Raw genomic sequence first — 27,100 nt, 5'->3', positions numbered from 1 at the left:
CCACTTGCAGTCCTTGGCAATTTAGTGATGAAATCCATGGTAATGTTTTCCCATTTCCATTCCGGGATTTCGGGTTGTTGAAGTAGACCTGATGGTTTCTGATGCTCAGCTTTGACCTTAGAACACGTCAAACATTCTCCTACGTATTTAGCAACATCGGCTTTCATACCCGGCCACCAAAAATGTTTCTTGAGATCCTTGTACATCTTCCCCGTTCCAGGATGTATTGAGTATCTGGTTTTATGAGCTTCTCTAAGTACCATTTCTCTCATATCTCCAAATTTTGGTACCCAAATCCTTTCAGCCCTATACCGGGTTCCGTCTTCCCGAATATTAAGATGCTTCTCCGATCCTTTGGGTATTTCATCCTTTAAATTTCCCTCTTTTAAAACTCCTTGTTGCGCCTCCTTTATTTGAGTAGTAATGTTATTATGAATCATTATATTCATAGATTTTACTCGAATGGGTTCTCTATCCTTCCTGCTCAAGGCATCGGCTACCACATTTGCCTTCCCCGGGTGGTAACGAATCTCAAAATCGTAATCATTCAATAATTCAATCCACCTACGCTGCCTCATATTCAGTTGTTTCTGATTAAATATGTGTTGAAGACTTTTGTGGTCGGTATATATAATACTTTTGACCCCATATAAGTAGTGCCTCCAAGTCTTTAATGCAAAAACAACCGCGCCTAATTCCAAATCATGCGTCGTATAATTTTGTTCGTGAATCTTCAATTGTCTAGACGCATAAGCAATCACCTTCGTTCGTTGCATTAATACACAACCGAGACCTTGCTTTGATGCATCACAATAAATCACAAAATCATCATTCCCTTCAGGCAATGACAATATAGGTGCCGTAGTTAGCTTTTTCTTCAATAACTGAAACGCTTTCTCTTGTTCATCATTCCATTCAAATTTCTTCCCTTTATGCGTTAATGCAGTCAAGGGTTTTGCTATTCTGGAAAAGTCTTGGATGAACCTTCTGTAGTAACCAGCTAGTCCTAAAAACTGGCGTATGTGTTTCGGAGTTTTCGGGGTTTCCCACTTTTCAACAGTTTCTATCTTTGCCGGATCCACCTTAATACCTTCTTTGTTCACTATGTGACCGAGGAATTGAACTTCTTCCAACCAAAATGCACACTTTGAAAACTTAGCGTACAATTCTTCCTTCCTCAATACTTCTAACACCTTTCTCAAATGTTCACCGTGTTCTTGGTCATTCTTTGAGTAAATAAGTATGTCATCAATGAAAACAATGACAAACTTGTCAAGGTATGGTCCACACACTCGGTTCATAAGGTCCATGAACACAGCTGGTGCATTAGTTAAACCAAACGGCATGACCATAAACTCGTAATGACCGTAACGTGTTCTGAAAGCAGTCTTTGGAATATCATCTTCTTTCACCCGCATTTGATGATACCCGGAACGTAAGTCAATCTTTGAATAAACAGACGAGCCTTGTAGTTGATCAAATAAGTCGTCAATTCTCGGTAGTGGGTAGCGGTTCTTGATGGTAAGTTTGTTCAACTCTCGGTAGTCGATACACAACCTGAATGTACCATCTTTCTTCTTGACAAACAAAACAGGAGCTCCCCACGGTGATGTGCTTGGTCGAATGAAACCACGCTCTAAAAGTTCTTGTAATTGGCTTTGCAGTTCTTTCATCTCGCTGGGTGCGAGTCTGTAAGGAGCACGAGCTATTGGTGCAGCTCCTGGTACAAGATCTATTTGAAATTCAACGGATCGATGTGGGGGTAATCCCGGTAATTCTTTCGGAAATACATCGGGAAATTCTTTTGCAATGGGAACATCATTGATGCTCTTTTCTTCAGTTTGTACTTTCTCGACGTGTGCTAGAACAGCATAGCAACCTTTTCTTATTAGTTTTTGTGCCTTCAAATTACTAATAAGATGTAGCTTCGTGTTGCCCTTTTCTCCGTACACCATTAAGGGTTTTCCTTTTTCTCGTATAATGCGAATTGCATTTTTGTAACAAACGATCTCCGCTTTCACTTCTTTCAACCAGTCCATACCGATTATCACATCAAAACTCCCTAACTCTACTGGTATCAAATCAATCTTAAATGTTTTGCTAACCAGTTTAATTTCTCGATTCCGACATATATTATCTGCTGAAATTAATTTACCATTTGCTAATTCGAGTAAAAATTTACTATCCAAAGGCGTCAATGGACAACTTAATTTAGCACAAAAATCTCTACTCATATAGCTTCTATCCGCACCCGAATCAAATAAAACGTAAGCAGATTTATTGTCAATAAGAAACGTACCCGTAACAAGCTCCGGGTCTTCCTGTGCCTCTACCGCATTAATATTGAAAACTCTTCCACGGCCTTGTCCATTCGTGTTCTCCTGGTTCGGGCAATTTCTAATAATGTGGCCTGGTTTTCCACATTTATAACAAACTACATTGGCATAACTTGCTCCGACACTACTTGCTCCGCCATTACTCGTTCCGACACCATTTGTTCCTTTCATTCTATTAACCCCTGGTCCGTAGACCTCACACTTCGCCGCGCTATGACCATTTCTTTTACACTTGTTGCAAAATTTGGTGCAGAACCCCGAGTGATTCTTTTCACACCTTTGGCATAGCTGCTTCTGATTGTTGTTGTTGTTGCGGTTATTATTGTTGTTGGGATGATTGTTGTAGTTGCTGTTGTTGTTGTTGTTGTTGTTGTTGTTGGGCCGTTTGTTGTAGTTGCGATTGATGTTGCGATTGTTGGGATAATTGTTGCGATTATTGTTGTAATTGCTGTTGTTGTTGTATTGGTGATTCTTATCACCGTTTTCCTCCCACTTTCTTTTGACTTGCTTCACATTGGCCTCTTCAGCAGTCTGTTCTTTAATTCTTTCTTCAATCTGGTTCACTAGTTTGTGAGCCATTCTACATGCCTGTTGTATGGAGGCGGGCTCGTGTGAACTTATATCTTCTTGGATTCTTTCCGGTAATCCTTTCACAAACGCGTCGATCTTCTCTTTCTCATCTTCGAATGCTCCCGGACACAATAGGCACAATTCTGTGAATCGTCTTTCGTACGTGGTAATATCAAATCCTTGGGTTCGTAACCCTCTAAGTTCTGTCTTGAGCTTATTGACCTCGGTTCTGGGACGGTACTTCTCGTTCATCAAGTGCTTGAATGCTGACCACGGTAGTGCGTACGCATCATCTTGTCCCACTTGCTCTAGATAGGTATTCCACCATGTTAACGCAGAACCTGTGAAGGTATGCGTAGCGTACTTCACTTTGTCCTCTTCAGTACACTTACTTATGGCAAACACCGATTCAACCTTCTCGGTCCACCGTTTCAATCCGATCGGTCCTTCGGTTCCATCAAATTCCAAAGGTTTGCAGGCAGTGAATTCTTTGTAGGTGCATCCTACACGATTTCCTGTACTGCTAGATCCAAGGTTATTGTTGGTATGTAGCGCAGCCTGTACTGCGGCTATGTTTGAAGCTAGAAAAGTACGGAATTCCTCTTCATTCATATTCACGGTGTGTCGAGTAGTCGGTGCCATTTCCTTCAAAATAGTTAAATGGAACAAGTTAATCATACAGAATATTAAGAGTAGTTAATAGTATTTCGTAGCATAATATGAACTCATTTATAAAAGCTTTTTCTTCATATTAGCGTTTTATAAGTTTAAATTCGGGTAGTACCTACCCGTTAAGTTCATACTTAGTAGCTAATATACAATTCAACTACTACAATTCTATATGAAAAACTGATTATAATAATATTTCGCGTTCAAACTTTTATACAATATTTTACAAACTTACAATACCGCTTATTTTACATAAAGCATGAAATATAGCACACAATAACTTTGATACAAGATAGTTGTGAACACAATTCTAGCTAGTACACAAGTCGTTCAGCAAAGGCAATAAAGACACGTAATTCATACGTCCAGAAACAAGTCATGCATTCTGGTTTTACTAGGACTACTTCCCATCCTTGGTCTTGTGCAACATAACCGTTATGGCCGTTGATAAGACAGCGTGTTGTAACGTCATCAAAGGGACGAGGGTTACGTAATGTCCAACAGTCCCGTAATAATCTAAAAACCTCATTTCTTACCCCAATTACCGACTCCGTCACTTGTGGAAACGTTTTGTTTAATAGTTGTAGCCCGATGTTCTTGTTCTCACTTTGGTGAGAAGCGAACATTACTAATCCGTAAGCATAACATGCTTCTTTATGTTGCATGTTAGCCGCTTTTTCTAAATCATGAAGTCCAATATTCGGATATATTGAGTCAAAATAATTTCTTAACCCGTTGCGTAAAATAGCATTTGGGTTCCCCGCAATATATGCGTCAAAGTAAACACATCGTAACTTCTGGGTTTCCCAATGTGATATCCCCCATCTTTCAAACGAAAGTCTCTTATAAACCAAGACATTCTTGGAACGTTCTTCGAATGTCTTACAAACTGATCTCGCCTTAAATAGTTGTGCCGAAGAATTCTGACCGACTCTAGACAAGATTTCATCAATCATGTCTCCGGGTAGGTCTCTTAAAATATTGGGTTGTCTATCCATTTTGTGTTTTTAAACTGTAAAATAGACAAGAGTTAGATTCATAAAAAAAATACTTATTAATACAAGCAATTTTTACATATATCATAAAGCATAAGAACACTATATTCCATATATTACACCACACGAATACAACTATCTTATTCCGACTCGCTCGTTTCTTCTTCTTCGGTTTTGGTTCGTTTTGCCAAGTTTCTAGGGATATATGATGTTCCCCTAATACGAGCCGTCGTTGTCCACATTGGTTTAGAAAAACCTGGTGGTTTAGAGGTTCCCGGGTCATTGTTACAACTTAAGGACTTCGGGGGTTGACGATACATATAAAGTTCATCGGGGTTGGAATTAGATTTCTCTATTTTTATGCCCTTTCCCTTATTATTTTCTTTTGCCTTTTTAAATTCAGTTGGGGTAATTTCTATAACATCATCGGAATTCTCGTCGGAATCCGATTCATCGGAGAATTGGTAATCCTCCCAATATTTTGCTTCCTTGGCGGAAACACCATTGACCATAATTAACTTTGGTCGGTTGGTTGAGGATTTTCTTTTACTTAACCGTTTTATTATTTCCCCCACCGGTTCTATTTCTTCATCCGGTTCCGATTCTTCTTCCGGTTCCGATTCTTCTTCCGGTTCCGACTCTTCTTCCGGTTCTTCTTCGGGAACTTGTGAATCAGTCCACAAATCATTCCAATTTACATTTGACTCTTCATTATTATTAGGTGAGTCAATGGAATTTGTTCTAGAGGTAGACATCTATCACATAATATCAAACACATTAAGAGATTAATATATCACATAATATTCATATGTTAAAAATATATAGTTTCCAACAAAAATGTTAAGCAATCATTTTTAAAGAAAACACGGTCGAAGTCCAGACTCACTAATGCATCCTAACAAACTCGATAAGACACACTAATGCAAATTTTCTGGTTCTCTAAGACCAACGCTCTGATACCAACTGAAATGTCCCGTTCTTATTGATTAAAAACGTTCCATATTAATTGATTTCGTTGCGAGGTTTTGACCTCTATATGAGACGTTTTTCAAAGACTGCATTCCTTTTTAAAACAAACCATAACCTTTATTTCATAAATAAAGGTTTAAAAAGCTTTACGTAGATTATCAAATAATGATAATCTAAAATATCCTGTTTACACACGACCATTACATAATGGTTTACAATACAAATATGTTACATCGAAATCAGTTTCTTGAATGCAGTTTTTACACAATATCATACAAGCATGGACTCCAAATCTTGTCCTTATTTAAGTATGCGACAGCGGAAGCTCTTAATAATCACCTGAGAATAAACATGCTTAAAACGTCAACAAAAAAGTTGGTGAGTTATAGGTTTAACCTATATATATCAAATCGTAACAATAGACCACAAGATTTCATATTTCAATACACATCCCATACATAGAGATAAAAATCATTCATATGGTGAACACCTGGTAACCGACAATAACAAGATGCATATATAAGAATATCCCCATCATTCCGGGACACCCTTCGGATATGATATAAATTTCGAAGTACTAAAGCATCCGGTACTTTGGATGGGGTTTGTTAGGCCCAATAGATCTATCTTTAGGATTCGCGTCAATTAGGGTGTCTGTTCCCTAATTCTTAGATTACCAGACTTAATAAAAAGGGGCATATTCGATTTCGATAATTCAACCATAGAATGTAGTTTCACGTACTTGTGTCTATTTTGTAAATCATTTATAAAACCTGCATGTATTCTCATCCCAAAAATATTAGATTTTAAAAGTGGGACTATAACTCACTTTCACAGATTTTTACTTCGTCGGGAAGTAAGACTTGGCCACTGGTTGATTCACGAACCTATAACAATATATACATATATATCAAAGTATGTTTAAAATATATTTACAACACTTTTAATATATTTTGATGTTTTAAGTTTATTAAGTCAGCTGTCCTCGTTAGTAACCTACAACTAGTTGTCCACAGTTAGATGTACAGAAATAAATCGATAAATATTATCTTGAATCAATCCACGACCCAGTGTATACGTATCTCAGTATTGATCACAACTCAAACTATATATATTTTGGAATCAACCTCAACCCTGTATAGCTAACTCCAACATTCACATATAGAGTGTCTATGGTTGTTCCGAAATATATATAGATGTGTCGACATGATAGGTCGAAACATTGTATACGTGTCTATGGTATCTCAAGATTACATAATATATAATACAAGTTGATTAAGTTATGGTTGGAATAGATTTGTTACCAATTTTCACGTAGCTAAAATGAGAAAAATTATCCAATCTTGTTTTACCCATAACTTCTTCATTTTAAATCCGTTTTGAGTGAATCAAATTGCTATGGTTTCATATTGAACTCTATTTTATGAATATAAACAAAAAAAATATAGGTTTCTAGTCGGAAAAATAAGTTACAAGTCGTTTTTGTAAAGGTAGTCATTTCAGTCGAAAGAACGACGTCTAGATGACCATTTTAGAAAACATACTTCCACTTTGAGTTTAACCATAATTTTTGGATATAGTTTCATGTTCATAATAAAAATCATTTTCTCAGAATAACAACTTTTAAATCAAAGTTTATCATAGTTTTTAATTAACTAACCCAAAACAGCCCGCGGTGTTACTACGACGGCGTAAATCCGGTTTTACGGTGTTTTTCGTGTTTCCAGGTTTTAAATCATTAAGTTAGCATATCATATAGATATAGAACATGTTTTTAGTTGATTTTAAAAGTCAAGTTAGAAGGATTAACTTTTGTTTGCGAACAAGTTTAGAATTAACTAAACTATGTTCTAGTGATTACAAGTTTAAACCTTCGAATAAGATAGCTTTATATGTATGAATCGAATGATGTTATGAACATCATTACTACCTTAAGTTCCTTGGATGAACCTACTGGAAAAGAGAAAAATGGATCTAGCTTCAATGGATCCTTGGATGGCTCAAAGTTCTTGAAGCAAAATCATGACACGAAAACAAGTTCAAGTAAGATCATCACTTGAAATAAGATTGTTATAGTTATAGAAATTGAACCAAAGTTTGAATATGATTATTACCTTGTATTAGAATGATAACCTACTGTAAGAAACAAAGATTTCTTGAGGTTGGATGATCACCTTACAAGATTGGAAGTGAGCTAGCAAACTTGAAAGTATTCTTGATTTTATGAAACTAGAACTTTTGGAATTTATGAAGAACACTTAGAACTTGAAGATAGAACTTGAGAGAGTTCAATTAGATGAAGAAAATTGAAGAATGAAAGTGTTTTTAGGTGTTTTTGGTCGTTGGTGTATGGATTAGATATAAAGGATATGTAATTTTGTTTTCATGTAAATAAGTCATGAATGATTACTCATATTTTTGTAATCTTATGAGATATTTCATGCTAGTTGCCAAATGATGGTTCCCACATGTGTTAGGTGACTCACATGGGCTGCTAAGAGCTGATCATTGGAGTGTATATACCAATAGTACATACATCTAAAAGCTGTGTATTGTACGAGTACGAATACGGGTGCATACGAGTAGAATTGTTGATGAAACTGAACGAGAATGTAATTGTAAGCATTTTTGTTAAGTAGAAGTATTTTGATAAGTGTCTTGAAGTCTTTCAAAAGTGTATGAATACATATTAAAACACTACATGTATATACATTTTAACTGAGTCGTTAAGTCATCGTTAGTCGTTACAGGTAAATGTTGTTTTGAAACCTTTAGGTTAACGATCTTGTTAAATGTTGTTAACCCAATGTTTATAATAACAAAAGAGATTTTAAATTATTATATTATCATGATATTATGATGTACGAATATCTCTTAATATGATATATATACATTAAATGTCGTTACAACGATAAACGTTACATATATGTCTCGTTTCAAAATCATTAAGTTAGTAGTCTTGTTTTTACATATGTAGTTCATTGTTAATATAATTAATGATATGTTTACTTATCATAATATCATGTTAACTATATATATAACCATATATATGTCATCATATAGTTTTTTTTTACAAGTTTTAACGTTCGTGAATCACCGGTCAACTTGGGTGGTCAATTGTCTATATGAAACCTATTTCAATTAATCAAGTCTTAACAAGTTTGATTGCTTAACATGTTGGAAACATTTAATCATGTAAACATCAATCTCAATTAATATATATAAACATGGAAAAGTTCGGGTCACTACACCTTCAATGTCAAATGGGATGTCTATGTTGCTCTTAAACGCCACAGAATTGAGCATAGGAGATGGCTGACCTCGAAAAGGAGGGACATTGATGATGACCTGATTGGCATTGATGAATTCAAAAAGGATGCACGAAAAAGAAATGCCAAATTCATGGTCAAATACGACAAAAAGAGGGCAAAACTGTATGCAGAGCGAGCAGATAGGATCAAACGGATGACTCCCGAAGAAATGAAAGATTATCTTGCATCTACTGAGTCAGGGAGAGGAGTTAGAGCTGACATTTTTATGAAGTGGTTAGATGCTATGTTAGAAACCAGCTCATCTTCTCACCCAACATCTTCTGCACAGCCATCTACACAACATAAGCCAGCAGAAATAATCAATCTTGATGATGATGATATTCAGGGGGAGCATCTTGCTATCGTTCCCTACCTGCATCCACTTGAGCCAGTATCAACACAAGAACCATCAGCTGAACCCATGCCCATAGATAAACAAAGGGTGAAATCTGCTCCTAGGGACAATCAGCCCCTAAGGAAAGGACCCTTATTTGAGGCAGCTGATGAACATACTGAGGTGGTTGTACCAGCTGATACTAATCAGTCAGCTGGTACTGAAGACACAGCAAGGAGTGCTGTGAATGAAGACCCAGCCAGGAGTGTGCTGCTGGGTGTTACAAGTGTTGAAGACCCAGCCAAGGTGGTTGAGTTGGGTGCTAATCAAGATGATGATACAGTTAATCCTGCTGACTTTACAGTCTGGGGTAGTGGAGATCATTTATTTGTTCAATCACCTATCTCTCCCCAGACTCTCACCTATTTTAATAGAACAAAGGATAATCGTGTCAATCAGTTTCCAGTGAGTTCATCTGGCATAGGTGAATCAATCATGTATCCTCCATCTTCCCCAAAATGTCATGGTAAACACAGAACTTGGGAAGATGATTCAGTTACCCGTGGTAAGCCAGACTTATTTAAAATGAATCCAGATGAAAGAGATGCTTACCGGCTGGAGATCACTGTACAGGAATTGCTTGAGCAAAGACAAGCTGCTATCAATGAAAGGATACGCCAAGTTAGGTTGCTGCATCATCCCCTTGATCAGCCACTCTACATCACTGCCTTGACTTATGGCATTGAAATTGGTGTATACTTAAACAACAGTGGTCAAAGGCTCTTTACTGATGAGGAGAAAGCTCAATTTCAAGAGGCTCACCAGCTGGGTATGGATCTAAGGGAGTATCGTGCTGCCCTTAGAACTTAAGAGGGTAGAAAGATGATTGAAACAGCAAAATCCCTGAAAATCACTGCCGACGAGTATTTTTTGGGTCTACAAGCTGAAATTCAAAGAAGGGAGGCTGCTGATGCTGAACTCGCTGAGAGGGTAAGGCTCCAGGATATAGAAGACAAATTGGCTGCTGATAGAAAGCAAGAGGCTGAGTCCCTAGAACTAGCCAAAGCCATTGTCAAAGAACAGGATAAGGCATTTGATAAGATTGAAGCTGCTGAGAAAGCACCTGCTACTGCTCCTATAGAATCTGTTCGTACCAGTGAATTTCCTAATCATTATTATAGGAGTAGGTATGGTGATGTGATGTATAGAAGATCTAATCCTAGCAGGATCATCAAAGTCAACAGAGGGTCAAAACGAGCGTTCAATATTGTAAGGGAGAATAAAGTTCAAGAAAGAATAAACTATTGATGTTATGCGAGGTGTATATAAAATAGCTTTATATTTTAGCAGAAAATACTATTAAATACGATACAATTTTACACAAGATATTTATTTATTTAGAGAATGGATATACTTAAATCTTGCTACAACACTTATAGGCAGTGTACCTAATCGTACAGTAGTGTAGTTTTTAGTAAGTCCGGTTCGTTCCACAGGGAAAATCTTTAAACAAAGCTTAACGCTATATTAGTTTATTTTTATAAAAATACAAATATATATATATATATATATATATATATATATATATATATATATATATATATATATATATATATATATATATATATATATATAAGTAATATTATTATTATAAAGGGGGGTTTTTACCGTTTAATGACCGGTTTGTCGATTTTAAAACTTTAGTCGCAGTTAAAACCAAATGTAAAATAATAAATAAATACAAGACTTAATTTAAAGCGTAAAGTAAATAACGATAATGAAATTACGAATAATAAAAGTGCGATAAAATAAACTTGCGATAATTAAAAAGTACGATAATTAAAAGTGCAATTAAATACAATAACAATAAATAAAAATGCGATAATTAGAAGTGCAATTAAATATAAAATAAAGGAAATTAAATATGAAATAAAAGAATTATGCTTATTTAAACTTCCGTAACCATGATGTTTGACGTGTTGATTTTAGTTTTATGCCCATGGGTTAATTGTCCTTTGTCCTGGATTATTTAAAATGTCCGTCTGGTTTTTGTCCATAACAGTCCATCAGTCATAAATATAAAGTGCGAGTGTCCTCGTCAAATTATCCTTATACCCGAAGTTAAATATTCCAACTAATTGGGGACTTAAACTGTAACAAGATTTTAATACTTTGTTTAATAATTACACCAGGATGTCGACTGAGTGTAACCCAAGGTTTTAATATTTTGTTATCAATTATACCAAGTGTCCTTGTACATAATTTCACCCCTGTTTTAATTATTCTAATGGCTATTAATCCATTCCCGTGTCCGGTTAAATGAACGATTATTCGTACATATAAATACCCTACCCATCGTGTTCGATCGAGTGTATATGGTAATTTATAGGGACGCCCAATTGTAAATCTTTATATTAAAATTAACAAACTATCATTTAGTTAAACAAATATAAAGCCCATTAATAGCCCATAGTCTAATTTCCACAAGTGTCGTTCTTTTGTCCAAACCCCAATTATGGTACAAAGCCCAATTACCCAATTTTAGTAATTAGCCCAACATCATGATTACTTCGGATTAAATAAGCATAATAATAACTTAGTTACGAGACAATAAATTAAAAAGGTTGAACATAACTTACAATGATTAAAAATAGCGTAGCGTTACACGGACAGAATTTCGACTTACACCCTTACAACATTTGCTAACATACCCTTATTATTAGAATTATAATTAAAATTAAAATTAAAATATAAATTATAAATATAAATATTACGTATATAGATAGAGAGATTGATGGATATCTTTTTGTGTTCACCAAACTGCGAATTTATAGGAGATGTGGCCTGACTTTTCATGCCATGCGATCGCATGGACTTTCTTCTTCCTGGCCATGCGATCGCATGGCCAGCTGGGAGAGCTCACATGTTGCTTGTTTCCTTGTGCCGACGTTTTATAAATATAATATAATATATATATTAATTTTAAGAATTAATTATATATTATATTATATTCATATGCATAGTTGACTTGTAATTTTTAGTCCGTTGCGTCGAGAGTTGAGAGTTGACTCTGGTCCCGGTTCCGGATTTTCGAATGTCCTTGCGTATAATTTAATATCTTGTACTTTGCGTTTTGAATCTTGTACTTTTGTAATTTCGAGACGTTTCTTATCAATAATTGGAACCTCTTTGATTGTCTTTTGTACTTTTGAGCTTTTTGGTCGTTTGCGTCTTCAATTCGTCGAATCTGTCTTTTGTCTTCACTTTTTATTATTTAAACGAATATCACTTTTAAATAGAACAATTGCAACTAAAAGCTTGTCTTTCTTGAGGAATAATGCTATAAAATATATGTTCGTTTTTAGCATTATCAAATATTCCCACACTTGAGCGTTGCTTGTCCTCAAGCAATATCGTCTTGAAATACTAGAATCACTTCTTTATTCTTCACACTTTGTACATCAGTGATTTCTATACGGCGGTATAAACAATGGTAGTAACGATATGGTTTACAGTCCCACATGACTATAAAAATTTAGATCCATTAAGGAAATTGGATCTTTATGAAAACATTTGATCTTTTGAAAATTAAATCTAGTTTTTACCCTAGATAAGTTTTCTGGAATAACCCTTCACCGGTGTTTGCAAAATATTTTTGTGGGTTTGGTGGGTTTCAGATTTGAAAATTTTAGCTCAAAACTTATGGTTTTGTGTCACCCACTTGCTAACCTTGTATTTGGAAAGCAACACGTCCAGTTTACTTGTTCCGTATATTACCTTTCGGTAAACTACCGTCCGGTTGTAAAGGAAAGCGTTGAACAAGCAACTGTTAAGGCAATGTCCCCTGACATGCTTTTAATTATGGTCTATAACGTGTCGGATGCAATTACTATCCTTGGTAGGAGCAATAGTAAAGCTCACCCTTATGATTTTTTTTTTGTCTGGCACAAAGTCCTGTCTTTGACCATGCTATGCAACCACCGTTCTTACGGTTGACACCCGATTTAGTTCAGGTGACCTAATGAATTCCAGGTGAATTCCTAGGATTTTACGTTCAATGGTAATGAACGCATTGAAAATAGGTTTTTAGAAAACAAATCGGTTTGTAATTTTGATCAAAATATTTTCTCGTTCAGGCTCGAGTTTAGATATCATTGAATTCCATGAGTTTGTAATTCTCAATCTTTAAGGTCAATCTCAAGGATTGAGTAATATCAGGCTTAAAAGCTGATTTTTGATCTTTTAAGGAGATTATCCTTTCTGGGGATCTGATTCATTAGTCTTATCCAGCTAATTTGCATGGTGCCCCCTATTTTACAAGATAAATCCTTCTCATGGTTAGGAAAAATCTGACTACTTGGCAACCCTGTGTAATGCTGAGGTACGTGGATTTCCTGCTGATTTTAGTGATGACTTTTCTAGGTTTTTCGTCAACCTACAGCTGGTCTGGACGACAACTTCTTGACCTAAATCAAGAAGCGCGTTTCTTTTTCAGAAGACTTTACTTCCTTTTAATGATGGAATTGATTCATCGTGTAGATCCATCTCTTCTTTTCTTTCATCGGGTAAAATAGTTTAGTTTAGTCCAAAGCAAAAGTATTTTCAGTTATTTGTTACAGAAATATGTGACATATGTTTTAAGATAACTTGGTAATTTTTTCCACACTTGGCTTTTTTTTTTTTTTTTTCTCTATTCCATTTTAAATGAATTTTAACATTTTGGTTTGTTTCTCAATTTATGTCCTTTCTGAGCTAACAATAATTTCGGTGTTAACACCTAGTTTTATCGTTCATAAATATGTATAAACATGATTTTGAGTTCATTTAATTGAAAATTTTGAAAAATTTTACTAGATTTGGGTAGTCAGTATATAAGACTAGGGCTGTTCTTTATCATCAGAGAGCACTAGATTCTAATACAACTACTACGTTACTAGTATTTTTAATGGTAACCAAGTGTTTAAGATAAAAATTTTAAAAATCCGAAAGAATTTAACCCCTTCCCACACTTAAGATCTTGCAATGCCCTCATTTGCAAGAAATCAGTAACAATTTAAATTATTGAGGGTGATTAGCGTAAAAATGTAACACCCTGTTTTTGTTTCTGATTTTGCAGTAGGTCGGGATGCCGTCCAGATAGGAGGGACGCCGTCTAGCAACAAAAGGAGGGACGCCGTCCCGATAGGGGGGACGCCGTCCAGCAACAAAAGGTGGGACGCCGTCCAAAGTTTGGGACGCCGTCCAAACGGTCTGTCGAGCCAGCTGTTTTAATTATTTTAAAAGGGGTAAAATGGTAAAATCACTTAGATGCCAGTTTGGACCCTTCAATGCTGGTTCCTTGGTCATTTGTGGATCATATTTCATCTTCACAAACACTCCCAACATTATTTAGAGAGAGAGGAGAAGTTCTAGAGAGAGAGAGGTGGATTTGGAGAAGGAGTCGGATTCTCGCAAAAGCTCGGGTTCTAAAGTTGTTCATCTCGCTCCTAGCTACGTTGTGGTGGTATTTGTAAGCTCAAACTCCGAATTTCATTTGTTAGATTTGATGTTCAAGTTAGGGTTTTGAGCTAGATTGTTGTGAAACCCTTTTAGATGACGAAGTAGGTTCATGGTGACTTGTTAATCTTGTCACTTGGCGGGTTTTGGGTTGGTTGACGTTTTAGCCTTGATTAGGGTTTGTTCTTGAGTTTAATCACTAGGTTTAGTGATTATGGAAGTGTTGAAACTCTTTTGGGTGAGTTTGGCTAACTAATTTTGAAATGGGTCAAAATTAGGGTTTTGGTGTCAAAATGGGTATGACACGTGTTTAACACTTGTGTTCGGGTTTAATTGGCGTGTTAGGACCATTTTCACTCGTGTTAGTGATTATTGGTTAGTTTGGGCGCGTTTCGTGCTTAGAAGTGCAAATAGGTCGAATTTGCACTAGGTGTCAATTGGGTTGGTTTGTAAGTCAACCCTAATTGTGTTGTTGTGTTTGTGATAATGGAATAGGTACTTTCCATTTGGCGCGTTGCGGTTTACTTGGAAGCATTCATCAAGACAACTAGGTGAGTGGTAATATCCTATATACATATGTATGTGTAGGATGGGTGCGGGTCGGGAGAAGGGGTTCTCGCTTGTAGAGCTCGCTTCTCGTATAGGTGAAATAATTATATGTGTAGGTATATAATATATCTATTTGTGGTAGCGTGAAATGTGTAGTGTCGAGGTGTTAAGACACCACGTTTCATGTGACGAGTGATGTGTCGAGGTGTTAAGACGCCACTCGGAGTGAAGCATCGAGGTGTTAAGATGCCACTCTAAGTAATTGACAGGTGAAGCATCGAGGTGTTAAGATGCCACTCGGGGTGAAGTATCGAGGTGTTAAGGTGCCACCTAGGGGTGTAGTGTCGAGGTGTTAAGACACCACTCCGTAAAATAATGAGTGAAGCATCGAGGTGTTAAGATGCCACTCGGGGTGAAGTACCGAGGTGTTAAGGTGCCACCCTAGGGTTTAGTGATACGAGGTGTTAAGTATACTAAAGAATGTTATGAACATCGATGACTTATTTTGCGAAGTCATTCCCTTGCGAAGATTTGGTTAACCATGGTTATTGTGATGTAAGCGTAAGCAATTATGCTATTCGAGATATTTATATATGTATATTGTATACGTATAATGTTGTTTATATTAATGAATTGTTGTGATGTAGCTAACCCTCCGGGTGTGGCTTATTGGCATTGTTCACATCGTCGTTGGTGAACTCACTTTATTTATTGCTAGCTTGTTACTTAGTGATGTTACGGTATGCTTAGACTAGCTTGCCTTTATGCTTGAATGCTTCGGTATGCGGTATTTGATATTTGTGTGGCGTGTCCATTTTATACATATATATGTATGTAGTATATTATCATTCACTAAGCGTTAGCTTACCCTCTCGTTGTTTACATTTTTATAGATTGCACGGATGCGGTGGCTCGGGTAAGCGCGGGGACTAGTGGACTTGCGTAGTTGCTTTAGAAGACTTACTTTTGGATTTGATTAGGATTGGGTAGCGTGTCCCCAATCCCATGCTCGGTCTATGTTTTTGTATAAACTAATGGGTCGAAATAGTTACTTGTGGTATTTTGGGTCGATGTGGGCCCGGTGTCGTAAAACTCGGTTTTTATTGTGGAAAACTCCTAGTTTAAACTATTGTAATCTATTGTGAAAGTGTTTTGGTTTAAAAGTGTCGGGAAGCGGGTTTTCGCCCGCGTGTGTTCGAAAAAACTGATCAGAATGTTTTAGTACATCTGGACGCCGTCCCAGATGGCTGGACGCCGTCCCAGTCTTAAGTTCTGGACGCCGTCCAAGCTTTTGGACGCCGTCCAGATCAACTGTTCCAGAAATTTTTATTTTTTTTGGCACATTTTCGGAAGGTTAACGGGTTGGGTTGTTACAAGTGGTATCAGAGCATGGTCTAAGGGATTTAGGTGACTTGAGATAGGTGCCTAGACTTAGACTTGTGTGCGTGCTTAATTGTTGCGGGACTTGTAGTATTACGGGTCGGAATGAGTTTAGTTAGTGCCTTGATTGTAGGTTGACTAACGTTTATATTAGTAATGCAGATATTATTAATATGCTATTGTGTTGCGATATTGATTCTTGCGTTGTGTTTTGTTTGTGGTTGTTTTTGTTTATATCATCGAGCGAGGCGGTCGTTACACTAACGAGTCGATGCGGCGTGTGTGCGTAATAAGGACTTGCAAACCTTATTACGGGTGCAAATCGTGTCTAACGAGTGATGTACGACGAGTGTTTAGCAAGATGGGACGGTGTTGTGCGTGCGGTTTTATACGTTCGTGGACTAATCGTTTTGCATTCTTTAGAATGACGACGCGAAACGAGATCGAGGCGAATGACGCGGAGTTTAACGCTAGAGTTGCGACCGCCGTTGAGGAGCAAATGAGTGCGTTTCGAGAAGAAATGGATAGGAAGTATTCCGAACTTCAAAGTAGTGGTGAAATGGAGCGTTGTCTTAAGATCTTCATGAGGACTAAACCCCTGATATATGACAAAAAACCGGATCCTTTGGTAAGCACAACTTGGATTTCGGATGTTGAAGGGTGTTTTTGTACTATTGATTGCCCTCCCGAGAAAAAGACGAGACTCGCTACGAGTTTGTTGCGGGGTAGGGCGAGGGATTGGTTGGATGGTAAGATTGATCTTGTCGATGGCAAAACGTTTATGGCCTTATCGTGGGACGAGTTTAAGGAGGAATTCTTCGAGGAGTTCCGGACTTCGGCCGACTTGTGGGAATTGCGTAATGAGTTGCGAAATTTGCAACAGGGTTATATGGATTTGAATACTCTCAAGACGACCTTTATGGCGAAGGCTCGTTTTTGCCAGGAGTATTTGGGGAATGATCATTTGTTGATGCAAGATTTCTATCGAACCTTGAATAATGACTTGATGAGTAAGATTAGCAGAGTTCAGGCGAGATCGTTTGCGGAGTTATTCGCCGCGGCTAGAGATTTCGAGTCGTATTCGCGATCGAAGGTTGGTGAACCTTCAAGTGAGAGAAGGGTTGTTTCTTATGGTGCTCCAAGTAAGAGGACTAAGGGTCCGAGCGTGAGCACGGGTGGTACACGGACGGGTATATCGGATTCTAGTGCGTCTAGGTGTTACAATTGTGGCGTGAAGGGACACAAGTCTTGAAAATGTCCGTTGCCAAAGGGTGATGGCACGGTATGCTTCAATTGCCAAGAAGAAGGACATCGTAAGTCAGAATGTCCCGAGTTAGCGAGGACGGGGGCGGCAAGGAGACGTTAAGGTACGTTTCGTTTTAATAAATGTCCTTTGATAATTTATTATGTGCCGTTTGAGTTGGTGTATGTTAAATGGATCGTGTTGTGCTTGATATTGTTGTTATGGGTGACGTTCCTAATGGAAGTACCCTATGGTGACGTTTTGATTGTTGGGCGAAGGGCGTAAGACTTGGTGCAACCAAGCATTCCTTAGTATTGGGAATGTTTCTACCAAGCCATGTGGATGGGCTTAGGTGTTCGGATGTTAGAGCGTGTTCGCCCTCGTGTTAAAGTTGATGAACCATGAGGTTCGTCGGGTGGTTGGAACCCTTGAGATCGAGTGTTTTGGACCTCGATGTATGTTGGTAATGGAGTCTACATGACGCGACATTATGTGCCTCTCTTATACCTACTAGCGTGGTGTTCGACTCCGATAGTGATGCGGTTACGTTGTACTTAGGGTACCGGAGAAACCCTTAGGTACATGAGTGACTGGGTTGAAATCTGACAAACTAAAGCAATTGGATGATTGCGAGAGTATAGTTTGTGCATTTTGTGGTACACTTTTCATTTGAAGTGTTTAGGGATCGTTTGAAATCCTTTGTATGCTCATGGTTGGAGCAAGATGTAGTGGTGGGTCGTGTGAACCTAATTGTTGGTAAAGTCTACCTTTGGTAGTATTGTACGAGTTGTGGATATTGGAACGTAGTTCCAAGTGGGGGAGTTACACTCCCGCACGAGGAAGTTTTAGTGTGAGATTTCGGATGATGCTTTTGGTAGATCCGGAAATTTGGTCGAGACACAGTTTGGGTCGATTTGTGGTAGAGTACAATTTTGGTTAACTTGTACTTATGATATTGGATTTGTAAATTATCACTGAGGTGGTATGTTGGTGAATCTCGTTGAGAGATAATGGACGTGTTTGGCGAGCAAGGTAAAATCCCTCGGTTAAGGGATGTGTGTGAGTCGGGTTCTCTTTTAGAGAATTATTGTTTGGTACCTATGTTCGATATATGTGGTTCTTGCTCGATTATGGATGGTTAGTGGTATCCGCTAGGGTTCACTATAGTGTAACAGAGCGCGATGTTGCACTACTCGTTGTTTGAGGCCGAAAGTGCGTATGTGATTGATGAAGCATGACCTTCGGGGTCCGCTGACTTCATCGTGGTATTGATGAATGATGAAGCATGACTTTCGGAGTCCGCTGACTTCATCATGGGAGTATGCGATTGGTGAAGCATGATCTTCGGGTCCGCTGACTTCATCATGAGCGGGGTGATATATCGGTGAAGCATGACTTTCGGGTCCGCTGACTTCATCCGGTGTTGAGATTGGTGAAGCATGGCCTTCAGGGTCCGCTGACTTCATCAGGAGAGTAGTGTTACGTCAGCATGGCATAACATTATCGGGAAATGCGAGTACCGGTGGGAAATGAGAGTACCATTCTTGATTTGTGTTGTGGGAACTATCAGTTGTTTTATACGCCGATGGTGGGGTCGTGAGGACCATGTGGTGTGATTTGTGATGCGATAGCCGTGTTTCGCTCACATGTTGTCACGGGTATGACAATAGCCGATTTTGTACACCTTAGGATTAGCATTGCCATAGTCGTTTTGGGCGCTTTTGGTTTTAGCCGTTGTTTATGATGTTAGGATAGTGGCATATTGGTTGTATTGCGCACTACAAAGGATGTTTAGTGGTAAGTGTAATCCGTAAGGATTCATGTGGTCCGGTCTTCATCGTTTCGGATTGTTGACTTTAGGATTGAGACTTGGTTGCTTCTAGCATTGTACCTGTAATGGTACGCTAAAGGGTTGATATCTCGGTCCGAGATTGGTTGAGTTTTCCTGATGATTGGGAGTGAGCATGGTTTTAGTGCTCGGATAGTGGGTTTGATAAATCGCGGGAGACGATTCTAGTTGTTAAAGGTGATTCCTTGGGAAGAGTTGACTAGGAAAGTCGGATTGGGACTTATGTTGAGGACCGTGGAGTGTGGTCCGTTTGGTTAAGTGACGAGGATCACGAGGACGTGATCGATTCTAAGTGGGGGAGAGTTGTAACACCCTGTTTTTGTTTCTGATTTTGCAGTAGGTCGGGACGCCGTCCAGATAGGAGGGACGCCGTGTAGTGACCCGAACTTTTCCATGTTTATATATATTAATTGAGATTGATATTTACATGATTAAATGTTTCCAACATGTTAAGCAATCAAACTTGTTAAGACTTGATTAATTGAAATATGTTTCATATAGACAATTGACCACCCAAGTTGACCGGTGATTCACGAACGCTAAAACTTGTAAAAACTATATGATGACATATATATGGATATATATATATAGTTAACATGATACTATGATAAGTAAACATATCATTAAGTATATTAACAATGAACTACATATGTAAAAACAAGACTACTAACTTAATGATTTTTAAACGAGACATATATGTAACGATTATCGTTGTAAAGACATTTAATGTATATATATATCATATTACGAGATATTCATACATGATAATATCATGATAATATAATAATTTAAAATCTCATTTGATATTATAAACATTGGGTTAACAACATTTAACAAGATCGTTAACCTAAAGGTTTCAAAACAACACTTACATGTAACGACTAACGATGACTTAACGACTCAGTTAAAATGTATATACATGTAGTGTTTTAATATGTATTTATACACTTTTGAAAGACTTCAATACACTTATCAAAATACTTCTACTTAACAAAAATGCTTACAATTACATCCTCGTTCAGTTTCATTAACAATTCTACTCGTATGCACCCGTATTCGTACTCGTACAATACACAGCTTTTAGATGTATGTACTATTAGTATATACACTCTAATGATCAACTCTTAGCAGCTCATGTGAGTCACCTAACACATGTGGGAACCATCATTTGGCAACTAGCATGAAATATCTCATAAAATTACAAAAATATGAGTAATCATTCATGACTTATTTACATGAAAACAAAATTACATATCCTTTATATCTAATCCATACACCAACGACCAAAAATACCTATAAACACTTTCATTCTTCAATTTTCTTCATCTAATTGATCTCTCTCAAGTTCTATCTTCAAGTTCTAAGTGTTCTTCATATATTCTACAAGTTCTAGTTACATAAAATCAAGAATACTTCCAAGTTTGCTAGCTCACTTCCAATCTTGTAAGGTGATCATCCAACCTCAAGAAATCTTTGTTTCTTACAGTAGGTTATCATTCTAATACAAGGTAATAATCATATTCAAACTTTGGTTCAATTTCTATAACTATAACAATCTTATTTCAAGTGATGATCTTACTTGAACTTGTTTTCGTGTCATGATTCTGCTTCAAGAACTTCGAGCCATCCAAGGATCCGTTGAAGCTAGATCCATTTTTCTCTTTTCCAGTAGGTTTATCCAAGGAACTTAAGGTAGTAATGATGTTCATAACATCATTCGATTCATACATATAAAGCTATCTTATTCGAAGGTTTAAACTTGTAATCACTAGAACATAGTTTAGTTAATTCTAAACTTGTTCGCAAACAAAAGTTAATCCTTCTAACTTGACTTTTAAAATCAACTAAACAAATGTTCTATTTCTATATGATATGCTAACTTAATGATTTAAAACCTGGAAACACGAAAAACACCGTAAAACCGGATTTACGCCGTCGTAGTAACACTGCGGGCTGTTTTGGGTTAGTTAATTAAAAACTATGATAAACTTTGATTTAAAAGTTGTTATTCTGAGAAAATGATTTTTATTATGAACATGAAACTATATCCAAAAATTATAGTTAAACTCAAAGTGGAAGTATGTTTTCTAAAATGGTCATCTAGACGTTGTTTTTTCGACTGAAATGACTACCTTTACAAAAACAACTTGTAACTTATTTTTCTGACTATAAACCTATACTTTTTCTATTTAGATTCATAAAATATAGTTCAATATGAAACCATAGCAATTTGATTCACTCAAAACGGATTTAAAATGAAGAAGTTATGGGTAAAACAAGATTGGATAATTTTTCTCATTTTAGCTACGTGAAAATTGGTAACAAATCTATTCCAACCATAACTTAATCAACTTGTATTGTATATTATGTAATCTTGAGATACCATAGACACGTATACAATGTTTCGACCTATCATGTCGACACATCTATATATATATTTCGGAACAACCATAGACACTCTATATGTGAATGTTGGAGTTAGCTATACAGGGTTGAGGTTGATTCCAAAATATATATAGTTTGAGTTGTGATCAATACTGAGATACGTATACACTGGGTCGTGGATTGATTCAAGATAATATTTATCAATTTATTTCTGTACATCTAACTGTGGACAACTAGTTGTAGGTTACTAACGAGGACAGCTGACTTAATAAACTTAAAACATCAAAATATATTAAAAGTGTTGTAAATATATTTTGAACATACTTTGATATATATGTATATATTGTTATAGGTTCATGAATCAACCAGTGGCCAAGTCTTACTTCCCGACGAAGTAAAAATCTGTGAAAGTGAGTTATAGTCCCACTTTTAAAATCTAATATTTTTGGGATGAGAATACATGCAGGTTTTATAAATGATTTACAAAATAGACACAAGTACGTGAAACTACATTCTATGGTTGAATTATCGAAATCGAATATGCCCCTTTTTATTAAGTCTGGTAATCTAAGAATTAGGGAACAGACACCCTAATTGACGCGAATCCTAAAGATAGATCTATTGGGCCTAACAAACCCCATCCAAAGTACCGGATGCTTTAGTACTTCAAAATTTATATCATATCCGAATGGTGTCCCGGAATGATGGAGATATTCTTATATATGCATCTTGTTAATGTCGGTTACCAGGTGTTCACCATATGAATGATTTTTATCTCTATGTATGGGATGTGTATTGAAATATGAAATCTTGTGGTCTATTATTATGATTTGATATATATAGGTTAAACCTATAACTCACCAACATTTTTGTTGACGTTTTAAGCATGTTTATTCTCAGGTGATAATTAAGAGCTTCCGCTGTCGCATACCTTAAATAAGGACGAGATTTGGAGTCCATGCTTGTATGATATTGTGTAAAAACTGCATTCAAGAAACTTATTTTGTTGTAACATATTTGTATTGTAAACCATTATGTAATGGTCGTGTGTAAACAGGATATTTTAGATTATCATTATTTGATAATCTACGTAAAGCTTTTTAAAACCTTTATCTATGAAATAAAGGTTATGGTTTGTTTTAAAAATGAATGCAGTCTTTGAAAAACGTCTCATATAGAGGTCAAAACCTCGCAACGAAATCAATTAATATGGAACGTTTTTAATCATTAAGAACGGGACATTTCAGTTGGTATCCGAGCGTTGGTCTTAGAGAACCAGAATTTTGCATTAGTGTGTCTTATCGAGTTTGTTAGGATGCATTAGTGAGTCTGGACTTCGACCGTGTTTACTTGAAAAATGATTGCTTAACAAATTTTGTTGGAAACTATATATTTTTAACATGTGAATATTATGTGATATATTAATCTCTTAACGCGTTTGATATTATGTGATAGATGTCTACCTCTAGAACAAGTCCCATTGACTCACCTAATAATAATGAAGAGTCAAATGTAAATTGGAATGATTCGTGGACTGATTCACAAGTTCCCGAAGAGGAACCGGAAGAAGAGTCGGAACCGGAAGAAGAATCGGAACCGGAAGAAGAATCGGAACCGGATGAAGAAATAGAACCGGTGGGGGAAATAATAAAACGGTTAAGTAAAAGAAAATCCTCAACCAACCGACCAAGGTTAATTATGGTCAATGGTGTTTCTGCCAAGGAAGCAAAATATTAGGAGGATTACCAATTCTCCGATGAATCGGATTCCGACGAGAATTCCGATGATGTTATAGAAATTACCCCAACTGAATTTAAAAAGGCAAAAGAAAATAATAAGGGAAAGGGCATAAAAATAGAGAAATCTAATTCCAACCCCGATGAACTTTATATGTATCGTCAACCCCCGAAGTCCTTAAGTTGTAACAATGACCCGGGAACCTCTAAACCACCAGGTTTTTCTAAACCAATGTGGAAAACGACGGCTCGTATTAGGGGAACATCATATATCCCTATAAACTTGGCAAAACGAACCAAAACCGAAGAAGAAGAAACAAGCGAGTCGGAATAAGATAGTTGTATTCGTGTGGTGTAATATAGTGTGCTTATGCTTTATGATATATGTAAAAATTGCTTGTATTAATAAGTATTTTTTTTTTTATGAATCTAACTCTTGTCTATTTTACAGTATAAAAACACAAAATGGATAGACAACCCAATATTTTAAGAGACCTACCCGGAGACATGATTGATGAAATCTTGTCTAGAGTCAGTCAGAATTCTTCGGCACAACTATTTAAGGCGAGATCAGTTTGTAAGACATTCGAAGAACGTTCCAAGAATGCCTTGGTTTATAAAAGGCTTTCGTTCGAAAGATGGGGGATATCACATTGGGAAATCCATAAGTTACGATGTGTTTACTTTGACGCATATATTGCGGGGAACCCAAATGCTATTTTACGCAATGGGTTAAGAAATTATTTTGACTCAATATATCCGAATATTGGACTTCGTAATTTAGAAAAAGCGGCTAACATGCAACATAAAGAAGCATGTTATGCTTACGGATTAGTAATGTTCGCTTCTCACCAAAGTGAGAACAAGAACATCGGGCTACAACTATTAAACAAAACGTTTCCACAAGTGACGGAGTCGGTAATTGGGGTAAGAAATGAGGTTTTTAGATTGTTACGGGACTGTTGGACATTACGTAACCCTCGTCCCTTTGACGACGTTACAACACGCTGTCTTATCAACGGCCATAACGGTTATGTTCCACAAGACCAAGGATGGGAAGTAATCCTAGTAAAACCAGAATGCATGACTTGTTTCTGGACGTATGAATTACGTGTCTTTATTGCCTTTGCTGAACGACTTGTGTACTAGCTAGAATTATCTTCACAACCATCTTGTATCAAATTTATTATGTGCTATATTTCATGTTATATGTAAAATAAGCGGTATTGTAAGTTTGTAAAATATTGTGTAAAAGTCTGAACGCGAAATATTATTATAATCAGTTTTTCATATAGAATTGTAGTAGTTGAATTGTATATTAGCTACTAAGTATGAACTTAACGGGTAGGTACTACCCGAATTTAAACTTATAAAACGCTAATATGAAGAAAAAGCTTTTATAAATGAGTTCATATTATGCTACGAAATACTATTAACTACTCTTAATATTCTGTATGATTAACTTGTTCCATTTGACTATTTTGAAGGAAATGGCACCGACTACTCGACACACCGTGAATATGAATGAAGAGGAATTCCGTACTTTTCTAGCTTCAAACATAGCCGCAGTACAGGCTGCGCTACATACCAACAATAACCTTGGATCTAGCAGTACAGGAAATCGTGTAGGATATACTTACAAAGAATTCACTGCCTGCAAACCTTTGGAATTTGATGGAACCGAAGGACCGATCGGATTGAAACGGTGGACCGAGAAGGTCGAATCGGTGTTTGCCATAAGTAAGTGTACTGAAGAGGACAAAGTGAAGTACGCTACGAATACCTTCACAGGTTCTGCGTTAACATGGTGGAATACCTATCTAGAGCAAGTGGGACAAGACGATGCGTACGCACAACCGTGGTCAGCATTCAAGCACTTGATGAACGAGAAGTACCGTCCCAGAACCGAGGTCAATAAGTTCAAGACAGAACTTAGAGGGTTACGAACCCAAGGATTCGATATTACCACGTACGAAAGATGATTCACCGAATTGTGCCTATTGTGTCCGGGAGCATTCGAAGATGAGGAAGAGAAGATCGACGCGTTTATGAAAGGATTACCGGAAAGAATTCAAGAAGATATAAGTTCACACGAGCCCGCCTCCATACAACAGGCATGTAGAATGGCTCACAAACTAGTGAACCAGATTGAAGAAAGAATTAAAGAACAGACTGCTGAAGAGGCCAATGTGAAGCAAGTCAAAAGAAAGTGGGAGGAAAACGGTGATAAGAATCACCAATACAATAACAACAGCAATTACAACAATAATCGCAACAATTATCCCAACAATCGCAACATCAATCGCAACTACAACAAACGGCCCAACAACAACAACAACAACAACAACAACAACAACAACAACAACAACAACAACAACAACAACAACAACAACAACAACAACTACAACAATCATCCCAACAACAATAATAACCGCAACAACAACAACAATCAGAAGCAGCTATGCCAAAGGTGTGAAAAGTATCACTCGGGGTTCTGCACCAAATTTTGCAACAAGTGTAAAAGAAATGGTCATAGCGCGATGAAGTGTGAGGTCTACGGACCAGGGGTTAATAGAACGAAAGGAACAAATGGTGTCGGAACGAGTAATGGCGGAGCAAGTAGTGTCGGAGCAAGTTATGCCAATGTAGTTTATTATAAATGTGGAAAACCGGGCCACATTATTAGAAACTGCCCGAACCAGGAAAACACGAATGGACAAGGCCGCGAAAGAGTTTTCAATATTAATGCGGCAGAGGCACAGGAAGACCCGGAGCTTGTTACGGGTACGTATCTTATTGACAATAAATCTGCTTACGTTTTATTTGATTCGGGTGCGGATAGAAGCTATATGAGTAGAGATTTTTGTGCTAAATTAAGTTGTCCATTGACGCCTTTGGATAGTAAATTTTTACTCGAATTAGCAAATGGCAAATTAATTTCAGCAGATAATATATGTCGGAATCGAGAAATTAAACTGGTTAGCGAAACATTTAAGATTGATTTGATACGAGTAGAGTTAGGGAGTTTTGATGTGATAATCGGTATGGACTGGTTGAAAGAAGTGAAAGCAGAGATCGTTTGTTACAAAAATGCAATTCGCATTATACGAGAAAAAGGAAAACCCTTAATGGTGTACGGAGAAAAGGGCAACACGAAGCTACATCTTATTAGTAATTTGAAGGCACAAAAACTAATAAGAAAAGGTTGCTATGCTGTTCTAGCACACGTCGAGAAAGTACAAACTGAAGAAAAGAGCATCAATGATGTTCCCATTGCA

This window comes from Rutidosis leptorrhynchoides, chromosome 3, assembly GCF_046630445.1.
Source record: "Rutidosis leptorrhynchoides isolate AG116_Rl617_1_P2 chromosome 3, CSIRO_AGI_Rlap_v1, whole genome shotgun sequence".
In the NCBI taxonomy this organism is placed as follows: domain Eukaryota; kingdom Viridiplantae; phylum Streptophyta; class Magnoliopsida; order Asterales; family Asteraceae; genus Rutidosis; species Rutidosis leptorrhynchoides.
The sequence above is the reverse complement of the archived record's forward strand: the minus strand, read 5'-3'. Positions refer to the sequence as shown.